Source organism: Mobula birostris, chromosome 5, assembly GCF_030028105.1.
Source record: "Mobula birostris isolate sMobBir1 chromosome 5, sMobBir1.hap1, whole genome shotgun sequence".
NCBI lineage: Eukaryota > Metazoa > Chordata > Chondrichthyes > Myliobatiformes > Myliobatidae > Mobula > Mobula birostris.
Genome location: NC_092374.1, coordinates 31318932 through 31333735, shown reverse-complemented (window position 1 = coordinate 31333735; position 14804 = coordinate 31318932). Strand labels below are relative to the sequence as shown.

Genomic DNA, 14804 nt, shown 5'->3' with positions numbered 1-14804 from the left:
AAAGTGTCGATGTCTCACCACTTGCACATCTGTTTTACTCTTCCTGAAAGAGAGACAATTTCACACACACAGTAACCCCATCCACTTCAAGGTTTGCCCTGTGGTGTGTTCAGAGATGCTCCCATACACCACTGTTGTAACGCATGGTTATCTGAATTACTCTCGTCTTTGGGGCAGCTTGAACCAGTCTGGCCATTCTCCTCTGACCTCTCTCATTAACAAGGCATTTTCACCCACAGAACTGCTGCTCACTGGATGTTTTTTGGTTTCTGTACCGTTATCTGTAAACTCTAGAGCAGCGGTTCCCAAATTGGAGTCCATGGGCCCCTTGGTTAATGGTAGGAGTCCATTGCATTAAAAAGGTTGGGGACTCTGCTCTAGGGGCTGATGTGCATGAAAATCCCACATTAGCAGTTTCAGGGATACTCAGCCCACCTCATCTGGCACCAACAATCATTCCATGGTCAAAGTCACTTTGATCACATTTCTGCTCCATTTTGATATTTGTTCTGATCCACAACTGAACCTCTGAACTGGCTCACCACGTTTGCATGCTTTTATCCACTGTATTGCTGCCACAGGATTGGCTAATTAGATATTTGCATTAATGAGCAGGTGTACAGGTGTACCTAATAAAGCTGCCCGAGTGGTTTTCCACACTTTCTCCACAGGGCATTTTCTCCCCCAATCTTTTAACCTGTGTTGCTTGGTGGACTCCTTCCATCTTATTTTCAAAGTGATCTTCTACCTAGCTTTCCCATCAGCTAGCTTTGCAACCATATGTGCAGTGCCTTTTCCAAGCTATTTATGAACATTGTAAAGTCAAGAGTCCTGCACTGATCCTAATGGCACACCATTTATTTTACCTTGTTAACTCAAAAAGATCCACTTTGCTTATTCCACTTCCTGCAAGCTATCCAGTATTCTTTTCACTCCAATACATTACCTCCTGTACAAGCATTTCTTTTCCACAGTAGTCTTTGATGTGACACCTTACTAAATAACCTTTTGAATGCACCAGTTCCACTTTTTCCACCATACATGATACTTATTAAAAAGACACCAGAAATGGTTAAACATGTTTCCCCTTTTCTAATAATCACACTGGCTCTGCCCAATTACTCTTTACAGATGACCAAGGGAAGAGTTACAATGCTTTTGAGACAATATGAAAGAATTACCAATTTGGATAGAAGATTTCAGTGCAGTCAGAATACAAAAAAACCTGCATGATTTGTAAAGCTCAGAATACAAAATTGAATTCTTTAGGCATTAGAGCAAACGGTCAAACAGCATCCTATTTTACTTTTCAGTTCAATCATGCTCTTCTCCCCCTTCCTCCTCCTCTCCGCCAACAACTCACACGGCAAACCCTGCCACAGTTCAGAGGCACATACTTCCTTTAAAAGACAAAACCATGGCCATCAATACGTGACAGCTGTAGTTTTTCTCCTGGATCACTAGATAAATTACTCCAACCAATTTCTACGCCTTCAGGCACATAGCACATCCTCTCCTCCAGAAAAATAATTTAAAACAAAATCAAAAAGCAAGGACTGCATATGTGAAACAAATCATCTGTCGGGAGTTCTTAAGATTTCCATTCCTATCACCACTCTGCTGATGCAAAGGCTTCAATAAAATGCCAGGGGGATCTATTATATCCAAATGAAAACTGAGGCCATCATTTCGGAATCCATTAAACACTAACCTGCCCTACAATTGAAAGCTAAATCAGAGCTTCATTTGTTTTATAACGTAATGGCCAAAGCTGTAAAACAGGCCTCCCAGTGTAAATACCAAATTTCAGGCAATTTATTTTTAAAATACACACATTCTATTCCCGGTATTATTCAAAACCAAGTAACACACTACTAATGTGCAAGGTTTCCAAATCTAAGTGCACATTCAGATCTACAAATGTAATCCTCTTATTGTGCAAGAATCCTCTTCCGTGATTATACACTGTAGTTTAAATTAAATGCATTTTCAATTATAAGAGAAATTCCATGCTTTCACATTAAAATCATAGTTTTACACAAGTACTATGTTTTACCTTTGCCTTTTCTATACATACCCAAAGGAATTATACCCCGATTGCTCTTCCTATTCTGAAAGCTGACTGAACTTTCAGCAGCTCATGGTCCAAACAAACACAAATAGAACAAGATCACCTCAGTCACCAGATGCTGCCAATATTACAAGTGCAGTGCATCAAGTCCAAGAATGGCAATGAGCAATCTGGAGAAATCAGGGGAGTCTGCTCTATAGCAATGTGCATACTATCTCTCAGTTCATAAAGCTGGGCTTGTAGGCATTTGCTAAAATAGCAACAGGTATTAACCAGTTTCTGAACCTAAATTACCAAAGTAACTGGTAGCGAATGCAGAAATTACACAAAGGGCTCTTATTTAAACAGACGTAATAATCACTGTACAACACTCTAAGTACTGGTTCAGTTGAGACAAAAGAAAGCAAAAAAAATGTAGCTTGACTTTTTAAAGTAGTTAACATCTAATGTTTCATTTGTTTGATCTGAATTTGCACATATTCAAAATCAGCTTTAATATTTATCAGATAGTCAGTTACCTGATAATAACAAGAACTTCTGCTTCAAATGATCTATTGAGGCTTATACAAAAAACATAAGGAGATTAAAAATACAGAAATAAAATCAGGATGAAAAAAATCCTTCATGCACAAAATGGAGGGCAATGACTCAAGGAAAATTAACCTATTTGGGGAACAAAAAGGAAAGAACAGGTAAAAAGTTATTTCCACTTAAGAGACAGTGCAAAAGGAGGGGCTGGATGACTGAAGGCTGTAAATCAAAGTCAAAGAATAAGAATAGCCGGCTCCTAACAAGGTAGATTCTTGGACTTGGGCCCATTATAAAGATATAGAACAAACTGCTTTCCATGAAACATGTTCAAGGCCTTTAGTATACGAGACACAGATAAGATACTGTATGTGTAATAAAATTCAGGCTCCTTAAGGTTGTTACAGCCAGGGGTGGTAGTTGGGATAAGCTCCCACTACCTATTAAATGCTCCCAAAAGCATGCATCTCAAACAGCCTCTGACAACCACGTCCAGTTCCTAGCCTTCACATGTGGCTTTGCCACCAAGCCCAGCACAACCACTTCCACTGACGGGTGAAGGGGCAAAGGTGGGTTACTGGCACCCTAAAACCAGTCACTTCGGGCAGATGAGGCTCATCAGCCGTTGTTGGCAGCTCGTCTAGGAGAAGGAAAACTGGTCTCAGACCTCGGCTGCCTTGCAACTATACCCACTCAGGGAGGAGGGCTTTGAGAGTAAACCCCATGGAAAAATCTGGAGCTGGCATTCCTATGGGATTCAACGCTGACTAGCAACACCTGTGATGCTGCTGGTGCCAAACTGCATCAGTCTCAGCTGTTCCTTTGGACTCATCAGCTGCATGGAGAGAGGGAGCCTGCTACAGCTAGCTCTCCATATCATAATGCCCTGGCTTGTGTATCACATAGACAGCTGAGACACAACATGGCCAACCCCAACAAAATCTAACTGTAAATCTAAAAGGTTCTGGTCCAAGGTTAACATATTCATTGGAGACATTTGTATTCCTCAAATGGAAGCAGCACACTGTGTTTTGGTCACATTTGCCAAAATAAACAGAACCTGGATTAAAAGAAAATTAGTAGAAAAATAGCCAAGTTGCTCGACTGGCTTGGACATTGATCCAGAGTCAGCAGTTCAAATCCTAATACAGGTAATGAATCTGGATTCAAGTAATTTATTAAAATGGGAGTTTTGAAAATGTATATAAGTGGCTAGATTGTTATACAAAAGCCCAGCTGGCTAATGCTCTTCAGGGAAGACAATAAGCCATCATTACAAATTTTTCCTCCAAGATACCAAGCTAGAGACTTCCTTGTCTCAGTGACCTGGAGAGCCACGTTGGCTGGGGTCAGGGCCTTGATAGGGTCACCCAATCCCAAAGAGGTCAAGGGGTAGAGGTCAGACCAAGAATGAGGCCACTGGCCCTCCATATTCAGGGGTTCAGCAGAGGGCCAACAGCCCTGACTGGTCAAACAGAGAAACAACAATGAAGAATCCTTCTACATCTGTGTGCAAAGGTTCTCCTGAGTTTCCATTAGAGACTTGTACAGTGGACAGTAATGAAGACTGAGAGGAAGCTACTGGCATGATGAAGAAAGCCCCGAACATCACTAAGAAACTGGCCAAGGACAGACAGTGAAGGAGGACTTTCATTGCTGCCCTGTCAGTGGCGTAACAGGCAGTAAATAAGTTACAAATTTTGGCCCCAATGCAACCCCAGAACCAATAATAGAGTTCATCTTTAACTGCCTACATGGTTTAGGGACAATTGGGGAATGTTGGAATTAAATCCAAATCTGTTGGAGAATAAAATGAAAGCATACAAATGAATTAATGTGCAAGCAAGGATTAAAAAATTGAAAGAACTTGTTTTTAAAAACAAATCCTGAAATACCTCAGGCTAATCTCATACCCAACTAACGAATCAATGCAGTCATTATGTTGATTTTCTTCTCTTTTAACACCCTTTAATAACTTGTATGCCATCTTTAAATTAAGAGTAATCCAATGCTGTTCACAATGGGAGGGAATTCAAGGATCTGAAGCCTAATGGTAAAATATAACATGGATATCCTGTATCCACAGGGAGCCAGGAAGCCTCGAAGGTCAGCGGGGTCAGACAGCCTGGAGGTCTAGGTCGCAGCTCAGGTCCCAAGAGCCTGAACTTAGTAAAGCAATGCACAAATGCTGCTGGTCATTGAATACAACTCCAAGCCCCAAACCCCTCTACACTAGTCTCATCAACCATGATACACTTAACGCAGCTGCAAGCATCACATGCCTTGCAGACAATACAGGCTTGAGCTCAACGTCATCCAGGCAGATTTCACAATATTCACTGAGTGCAGTTCCCTCACTCGAGATTACAAGATGGAAGGTATTAACCGAGGGGCAGTGGTGCTACAGAACACAAAGAAGGAGAAGGGTCAAATTGGAATGGCAATTGATCCACAGTCTTGCATACCAGAAATTATTCAGACTTGCAAACCTGAGCAAGTTTAAGCATACCCTCCCTTACTCCTTTCCCCTTATGAGAGTGGGACGAATTACATACTGGGGATCATAGAGATGGGAAGGGACAGAAAAATAAAGAGATGCACACAAGAAAAGTGAAAAAAAAAGGAAGGGAAAACAGAAACATATTGTCCATCCTTCTGCCCTTCTGCATGAGAGTATGGGATAAAAGGAGAATTGAAAAAGATCACATCAGGCAGCACAAGGCAAAAGAAAGAGTTTCCACTTTTTCATCAGTTCTGTTTCTCTCAACAAATACGGAGTGACCTGATGAGCATTTGAGACATTTTAATAAGCAACTCCGCTCACTGAAACAAAACCACCTTGGGTGCAGGTGGAAACAACCATAAATGATTCTGGAGTTTTGCACAGGAGTAAAGAAAAGGCAGCATATTGTACGTAATCTTGTGCACTACATGACAGAAATTATTGAAGCAATGTATAGGATGCCAGCAACATGCTCCAGAAAGATAATGAGAAACCCAAGATAACAAGAATCAAAGTTTCATTTCGCTGTATACATGTGCATGATTGAATGACAATTGAACTTGAACTTGAATTGATCTCCTTTTCATAGGACGCATGGAGAATACGTTGCTTGAAACTTAAAAGTGCAAGGTTATGAATGCATTACTTATGGACAGCCCCTCCATATGATTGAGGTCCCATGATGTCATTAAATTCAAAAGTCTAATATACGTACTTGTTTCCCCACCACCTTCACTTTTAGTCATTGTTCTTATCAGTCTTACACTATTCACACCATTCATACAATACTGTGGAGGGATGGTTAGCATACAAAGTGGTTTTCGTGTATTTTCTGACTTATGGACAAAACGACTTAAGGACGCCTGCAAAAATGGAACAGGTTTGTTACCACGGAGATGAGCTGTAATTCACTGAGGCAAGTTTATAGGTTTGAGGAGGCAAGGGATAACTTGCATCTACAATGGAGAAACAAAAACCACCAATACAAAATTATCATTGAATTCTGCAAAGAAACTGGCAAAGATTTGATAAATAGGCTCAAAATCCACAATTGTTCTGTAAGTTGTCAGTGATTAGACAAGGACTGAAGGATAAACATTATTCTGTTAGCAATCAACCTTTTATAAGTGAACATAAGTGTTCTTCAAGAAACACATTGGTTGGGAGATATTTCGGAATGTCTACGCAAGAATCAGAATCAGCATTAGGTTTTATATCAACGGCATACTTTACGTTGCAAAATTTGGTGTGGATGTGATTACACAGGAGAGTGCAGAAGAAATTCACCATGACGTTGTCTGGAATGAATGGTCCCATCATGAAAAGAAAATGTTCATTTGCAGGGGATTTTGAGCCCTTTTAACATAACTATGGCTTCCAATATATCATAATAATTATAGTTTATTGAAATGGTCTCTGAAGAGAGACCCCTTGTGCTGCAGGTGATACATTGATGATAATTGGGTAGCGATTTCTTCAAATCAAGCTTAATTGAAATCCCCAGCAATGATTTAAAAGATGTTGGGGTAGCTTGTTTCTTGTTTGATAATCACAAAACTCAACACATTGAGTGTTTGCTTAATGTTGGCCTTTGGCAGTATGTCAAATGCAGTCCAGATGATGGAGAAGAATTCTCTTGGTAAGAATAGACTGCACTTAATCATCAGATGTTCCAGGTTGGGAGAACAAGAGTACACAATTCTGCTACTTCCAAGTACAATGACGAATTTATCTAGTTAGTAGGGGTTCTTTTTTTCCTTCCTTTTTTCCAAAAAAAAGTTTTAACACTTTATTTTTTCTTATTATTATTGATATATTGTTTAGCTTTGTTAATCAGTTATCTGGTAATTTAATTCCTCATTGTACATATTGACATGCTGACTTGATTATTTTAATGTATTATTTGTTGATCTTCAATAATAATTAATAGAAAAAATTTAAAAATGAAAATGAGAATTTATCATGAAGCGCAGACCCCCAGCTTTTACCCTCTTTGAATCAGCAGTCCACTCCATCCGGTGGATCAAGAACACCTCAGGTCTAACTGCTCTATTCGGCTTTTTAGAGGTGAGCAATGTCTCTATGATACAGAGGAAGCAGCAATCTCTCATTTCCCTCCAACACAGCAACCTTGCCCTTCGATCCCCTTAACTCTGTTTATTAATATACTAAAACTTGATCCACCCTTTTCACCAATCCCCTTTACACCAGAGAGTTATCCATGCAAGGCAAGTTATATAGTTTTTATTTTTATTCTTTTTATTTCTCTTCTAATATTTGTAAATCTGTGCACTTGTAATGCTACTATGACACTGTAATTTCCCTTGGGATCAATAAAGTATCTATCAATAATCATTTTCTACTGATAATTACCAAGACTCCATCTTAAATGCATTAAGGACACTGATAATCTCAAGCAGAACACCAGTAGCTGTTAATATCTTGTTAAAATGGAATTACCATCACCATCTAGCACTAGATTGAAAGATAAACTGATCTTGTACTGTTCTTCAGTAGGCCCAAGTTCATGAATTCAGCCTGACCTCTAACCTTTATCAAGCCTTACTCTGTGGTATAGGTATATTCCATAGGATGAATTATAAGTAGTATAGGCTTAGTAGACTAACTACAGAGATAATACTCTGCATATACAAAACTTTTCACTCAATAGATCCTACCTTTAAATTCCAACACCACCTCCACAACAAGCAGGCAAACTGTGCTAACACCACTACGAATGGGATGTGTGTCACCAAGCAGACTGTAGAAAGGAGCACACAATTGCAGTGTTCTAAAATCATATCTCATAAAGCATTAAGTTCTGGTAGAAGCACTGTTCACTGGCTGCCAGATTTCTGCAAGTACTGATAGGATAGTCTTTTTCTTCCTGCATTTAGGAAACTTGAACATTCAGTTGAGTTTTCGTATTTTGCTCTCTGCAGACCAAATAGGGCAAAGCTGCAAGTTTAAACAGTTCAGAACTATTTAGGTACACTTTCTGCACTGTAGCCACTTGAAACATTTTTGTTCCTCAGGCACACAGTTAGTTAATATATTCCGCAAAGTAGATCAAGTATTTGAAATTACAGCATAAAAGGATGAGTTAGTGTCTATTTTTTTTTGTTACAATTTAAGTATCCACACTGCAAGCTCCAGAAACTTAATTCTGATTTAGGAGCTTAAAGTTTATAATATCATGCCAGAGAAACAGCAATATCTCTTGTTCAACTGATCATTCCTGACCTTGCTGATATGAAGAATTTTCTCCCTGCTCAAGTTTGTATGGTCTCAAGAACTGGTAAAACCACTTCTCTCCGTTCTGCCTTGAACCAAACTTTACTAATTCACTCCATTCATTTCTTGGTGTATTTTTTCGTTTTCTTTTACTCTGGGCCTCACTGTTTTTATCCACCATCCCTACACTTCCCCCACCCCCCACCTTATTCTTCAGCATAAGCTCCTCGTCTTTCACATGTCACAATTATTCCAGACTTGCATCATGGACCAGATCCACTGGGACTCATTTTCATTTGAAAGGATTCCCTATATTGACAATAAAACGTACTCACCGCACCTATGTTTGCCAGATATTCATTTAGTTGAGTTGGCTAATTAGAAATAGATGAAGTCAGTATTTCAAGATATTCTAATTTTATCATTAAATTCAAATGAAAACACTATAAAGGTAACCATATAATTTAGTTTCAATTGTCATTCTCTCAGATTAGTTAACAAACTACTTTGCTAAAGATGCAAATGAAAGGATGCTAAGTCAGCGTGTATTGAGTAGAAGAATAACACTACCTGCATTATTAGGCTATCTGATTCGAGGATTCTAGCACGAGATCACTGACCTCTACTGCGCACAGAATTCTAACCTTTCAGAACAAAAATCCAAACCTTCCTGCTTTTTGAAAAATGTAGAAGCACATAGGCACAGCTGCAGCATGATATCATAAAAAGCAAACATTCGTCCATCCCATAAGTAAAACAAAATTAAATTTCACCCTTTTGTTTGTCCATCTTTCTCTTCCCTCACTCACACCATCCTCTTCCTCCCACCAAAACTTGCATGAAATTTTAAGTGCCCTGGGCTACAAGCATAAGTGATGGATGAAAATCCATCAAGCAGGAATTTTTCTCTCTGCCCTGCCAATTGTAAATTTCCATTGTCTGCTCTTCTGATGGAAGATTTAAGGGGATTCAGCTAAGTCACTCAACTATCTCTGCTTCTCCATAGCTCTAAAAAGCAAATTTTAACATTTTAACTGCAGCTGATTTCACTTTCCTGAGATTCACTACATTTGAAATGGTGTGTGTGTGCGCGCGCGCACGTGTGCGTGTGTGCGCGCGCGCCCCCTTCTTTAACTCCTGGTAGAGTCATCAGGGTGCCATCATAACAAGCTTTTTTTTTGGTATGCTCATCATGTGGCGTGTCTTGGGCATCTGAAACCTGGTGGAGCCCATCCCGCTCCAGACTTTTTTTTAAACGAGGTCAACCTCGTAAAGTGGAGAACCAACCAGATTCGAACTCGGGACCTCTCGCCCCGAAGTCCAGCGCTGATACCACAACTCCACCAGCCAGCCTAATTTGAAATGGGTTTAGTGCATTTAGCAATGTTCAGGTAGCTTGAGGAATGCTCAGAAGCCAGATATGGCATTCTGATCTTAATTTGCACTCTGATACTTTAAACAGCAATGAACAGAAGTCAAGTACAGCTGACCCCCACGAGAGGATGCATAGCAGTTTTCCATAACAAAAGGCTGCATCATCCTCTCATGTGTGGGTCAACACTGAACGTAAAACCGAACAATTTCTCTGCACTAGTTAACACACAGATTCTCCACCCTCTGACTGAAGAAATCTTCCCTCTTCTCAGTTATACAAGGGACATCCATTTATTCTGAGGCTGCATCCTTTGCGCGCCACGGTGGCATAGTGGTTAGCACGATACTCTTAGCGCTCGGGGTGTTCCGGCACTGTTCTGTAAGAGTCTTGTGGAATACATGGGTTTTCTCCGGGTCCTCCAGGTCTCCTCCCACAGTAGGTTAACTGGTTTCTGTAACTTGTCCTGTGATTCAATTAAGGTTAACAACAGGAATTCTGCAGATGCTGGAAATTCAAGCAACACACATCAAAGTTGCTGGTGAACGCAGCAGGCCAGGCAGCATCTCTAGGAAGAGGTGCAGTCGACGTTTCAGGCCGAGACCCTTCGTCAGGACTAACCGAAGGAAGAGTGAGTAAGGGATATGAAAGTTGGAGGGGGAGGGGGAGATCCAAAATGATAGGAGAAGACAGGAGGGGGAGGGATGGAGCCAAGAGCTGGACAGGTGATAGGCAAAAGGGATAAGAGAGGATCATGGGACAGGAGGTCCAGGAAGAAAGACAAGGGGGGGGGGACCCAGAGGATGGGCAAGGGGTATATTCAGAGGGACAGAGGGTGAAAAAGGAGAGTGAGAGAAAGAATGTGTGTATAAAAATAAGTAACAGATGGGGTATGAGGGGGAGGTGGGGCATTAGCGGAAGTTAGAGAAGTCGATGTTCATGCCATCAGGTTGGAGGCTACCCAGACGGAATACAAGGTGTTGTTCCTCCAACCTGAGTGTGGCTTCATCTTTACAGTAGAGGAGGCCGTGGATAGACATGTCAGAATGGGAATGGGATGTGGAATTAAAATGTGTGGCCACTGGGAGATCCTGCTTTCTCTGGCGGACAGAGCGTAGATGTTCAGCAAAGCGGTCTCCCAGTCTGCGTCGGGTCTCGCCAATATATAAAAGGCCACATCGGGAGCACCAGACGCAGTATATCACCCCATCCGACTCACAGGTGAAGTGTCGCCTCACCTGGAAGGACTGTTTGGGGCCCTGAATGGTGGTAAGGGAGGAAGTGTAAGGGCATGTGTAGCACTTGTTCCGCTTACACGGATAAGTGCCAGTTAGGGTTAACTGGGTTTGTCGGGGCTTGTTGGGGGTTGCTGGGCCAGCATGGCTTGAAGAGCCAGAAGGGCTAACTCCATGCTGTATCGCTAATAAATAAATAAGAACCTAAACTCTCTTACGAATGGAAAGATCTTCTCCACATCCACTCTACCCAGGCCTCATCCCATCCTTCCAAACTCTAATGATTTAACAGCTGTAAATTTTAAACATTTTCATCAATTAATTCTTGCTGGGATACCAGGCAAACCCCAGGATGGGTAATTTATCACCAGCCCTTAAGATTAAACACCCAATGTGAGCATTTTCACATCCAAACTCAAAGGTTTACTTCAACTGCAGTTATGTTTGAGCACCCAGCCCCAGTGATGAAATGCACAGAATGACTGCAGCCTCACCAGGCAGATTTCATTCTTTGGCAAAATAGTCCTTAAAAAGCTGAACACCTTGATTAGCAAAGGATATTTTACTACGGAGATATAACAGCAATAACTTTGCATTTATATAGCACTATTAACATTGCAGAGTGTACTCGGGTGTAGCACAGAAATGTTAAACAAAATTTAACATCAACAGTGGCAATGATAAAAACCCTGAGGAGCAGGTGTTCTGCAAGTGAAGGAGTTCAGGAAGGATATTTCTAAATTTATAGCCTGGGCAGCCAAAGACCTGGCCTTTTTGAGCAATACATGGAACATCAAACATTACAGCCCTCAGCCAGTGATATCGATTATGTGCTCAGTGGAGTTCAAGTCTGGAGACGTTCTCCTTAAGCTGAATAATACACTTGTGAGGCCACACCTTGAATACTGTGTACAGCTTTGGTCTCCATCTTGTGTGAGGGATGTGAAGGCACTGGAGAGAATTCAGAGAAGGGTGACAAGACTCATTCCAGGTGTACAGGATGTGAGCTATGAAGAAAGATTGAAAGAATTAAATATTTTTAGCCCAAGTGGACGTAGAATGACAGAAGACATGATAGAGGTGTTCAAAATCATTATCAAATCAAGATCAGTAAGGTGGATGACAGCTGCTGCATCAAAATTAATCCATAATCAAGGGCATTGTTGGAGACTGGTTGGAAGGAGATTTCAGACTAACATCAGGAAGCATTTCTTTACAGAGTTGTGGACACATGGAATAAACTCTCTAATTGTGTAGTTAAGAGTAGTACCTTAGCGACTTTCAAATCCAAACTTGATCTCAACAGATGATGTGAATAGGAATTTGGCAAACTTGGTTGGCCGAATAGCCTGTTCTTGTCAAAAACTTTCTAATGTTCTAATGTCAAACTATACTAATCCCTTCTGCCTGTACTTGATCCCTATCCCTCCATATCTATGTGCCAGGCTAAGGCCTCTTGAATGCACCACTGGCAGCACATTCCAGGCATCTATCGCACTGTGTAAAATCTAAGAGTCTCTTAAATTTCCCCAATGTATTTGTTTCTACCACCATCCCTGCCGATGTGTTATACTGTGTAAAAAAACAACCTACCTCGGAAGTCCCCACGATACTTTCCTCTAATCATGTGAAAATTATGCCACCTTGTACTTTGGGATAGTCTGGAGATGGGTTTGCTACTCTGGGAAAAAGACACTGCCTGTCCACTCTATCTATGCCTCTCATCATTTTATACTCCTCTATCAAGTCATCTCTCATCCGTCTTCACTCCAAAGAGAAAGCACTCAATCTTTCCTCATAAAATATGCTCTCTAATCCAGGCATCATTTTCATTCAAGTCATTTACGTACACACGGTCCTGCATAGCCCCTCCTCTAGATGGACTATCCACAATAGTGCTTCACCCTCTTGGATGGAGTCTGAGTTGGGAACAGCCAGTCAAATGTTCACATTCTCAAGATGCAGCATCAATGCACGGACGTTCAGCAGCAAGCGTCGTCTCATTGACTGAAGGGAATGAGAGGAAAACAGTGGGCTGGTGAACACATCAGCAGCCAAGCTGCTGCTCCCAAACCCGGGCCAGAGCGTGGAAGCCTACAGACGAATGCAGGTTGTACAAGTCGGTGACCTGCTGCCTCAAAACCCGAGCAAACGTGACCCCTACAACCCTAGGGTCCTCACTTCAGGTACACTAGAAATTGTACCATGCAGACCGCGGAAGTTAATATGTAAAGCAATCACTGAAAACGGTCCCCAACTTGTGGGCAAGTGGTAGAATCTGGGACGAGTTGATAGGAGCATGAGAAGAACAGGTTACAGGAAAACTCATCTGTCAGCAGCTTATGACCCCTCAGGGGTGATGGGCTTAATTAACTAAAACTTCAAAGAGTCCTGAGTGCCAAGAGTGGCAGGGATATGGTATGACCTGCCCAACGAAGTAGCAGGAACATTAACAATTACAACACAAAAATATTACACAGATACAAAGATAAGAAGTGTTTGGAGGAACTAAGCCAAATGGAGGCAAATGGGATTAACAGGTAGTCATCTTGACAAACTGGTAGCAATGATGAGCTGGGCCGAAGAGCCTGTTTCTTTGCTGTATAACTCCATAAATGAAGCTGCATCATGATTCAGCATAGTCAATGGGCCAAATGGGTCAGTGTGGACATGGTGGAGGATTACAAATACCTGGGGATACGAATTGACAATAAACTGGACTGGTCAAAGAACACTGAGGCTGTCTACAAGAAGGGTCAGAGCTATCTCCATTTCCTGAGGAGACTGAGGTCCTTTAACATCTGCCGGACGATGCTGAGGATGTTCTACGAGTCTGTGGTGGCCAGTGCGATCATGTTTGCTGTTTTGTGCTGGGGCAGCAGGCTGAGGGTAGCAGACACCAGCAGAATCAACAAACTCATTCGTAAGGCCAGTGATGCTGTGGGGATGGAACTGGACTCTCTGACGGTGGTGTCTGAAAAGAGGATGCTGTCCAAGTTGCATGCCATCTTGGTCAATGTCTCCCATCCACTACATAATGTACTGGGTAGGCACAGGAGTACATTCAGCCAGAGACTCATTCCACCGAGATGCAACACAGAGCGTCTTAGGAAGTCATTTCTGCCTAGGGCAAAACTTTACAACTCCTCCCTTGGAGGGTCAGACACCCTGAGCTAATAGGCTGGTCCTGGACTTATTTCCTGGCATAATTTACATTTTACTATTTAACTATTTATGGTTTTATTACTATTTATTGTTTATGGTGCAAATGTAATGAAAACCAATTTCCCCTGGGATCAATAAAGTATGACTATGACTAAATAGCTTCCTTCAGCACGTATACAATTAAGTAAGTGGGTAAGGGGCAAGGGAGAAGGGTGTAAACCTTTCCAGATCTGTATTGAATGTTTAAACCAAAGTCAAATGCTACATGTTACAAAGTGCATGGATGTAGATCGGTTAGAAGTGGTATGGATTAAGAGATTTTTTAATGGATATTAATGGGGCCTAAATATTCTACTGGAAGTGGTGCAGAGTAAAAAAAAAAGAATCAGTTATAACTTTAATGAATAAAACGCCAGCACGAGGGACTACACAGCTCATACCTGCTCCCATCTCTTATCTTCCTGTGGTCACAGAAGGATATGAAAACGTTGAAAGCAAATGCATCATAAACGCAAAAGGCCATCACCTTCTCAACACTTTAATCTTCCTTACTGATACAAATACTGATTATATTCTTGCAATAGCAACAATGATGAATTACATCTCCCTAGCAATGATTAGTCACAACAGGGAAGAGTGTGAAGATGAACAGAACTGCAGTGACAGATTGTGTAAATAACAGCTTTCCTGCAGAAA

At 41.3% G+C, this 14804-nt stretch overlaps 1 protein-coding gene across 9 annotated transcripts in view; it reads right to left on the bottom strand.

Moving 5' to 3' along the window:
• Positions 1–14804, bottom strand: part of LOC140197598 (microtubule-associated serine/threonine-protein kinase 4-like) — a 437605-nt gene that overhangs the window by 378638 nt on the left and 44163 nt on the right. The gene's annotated exons all lie outside the window — the stretch shown is intronic.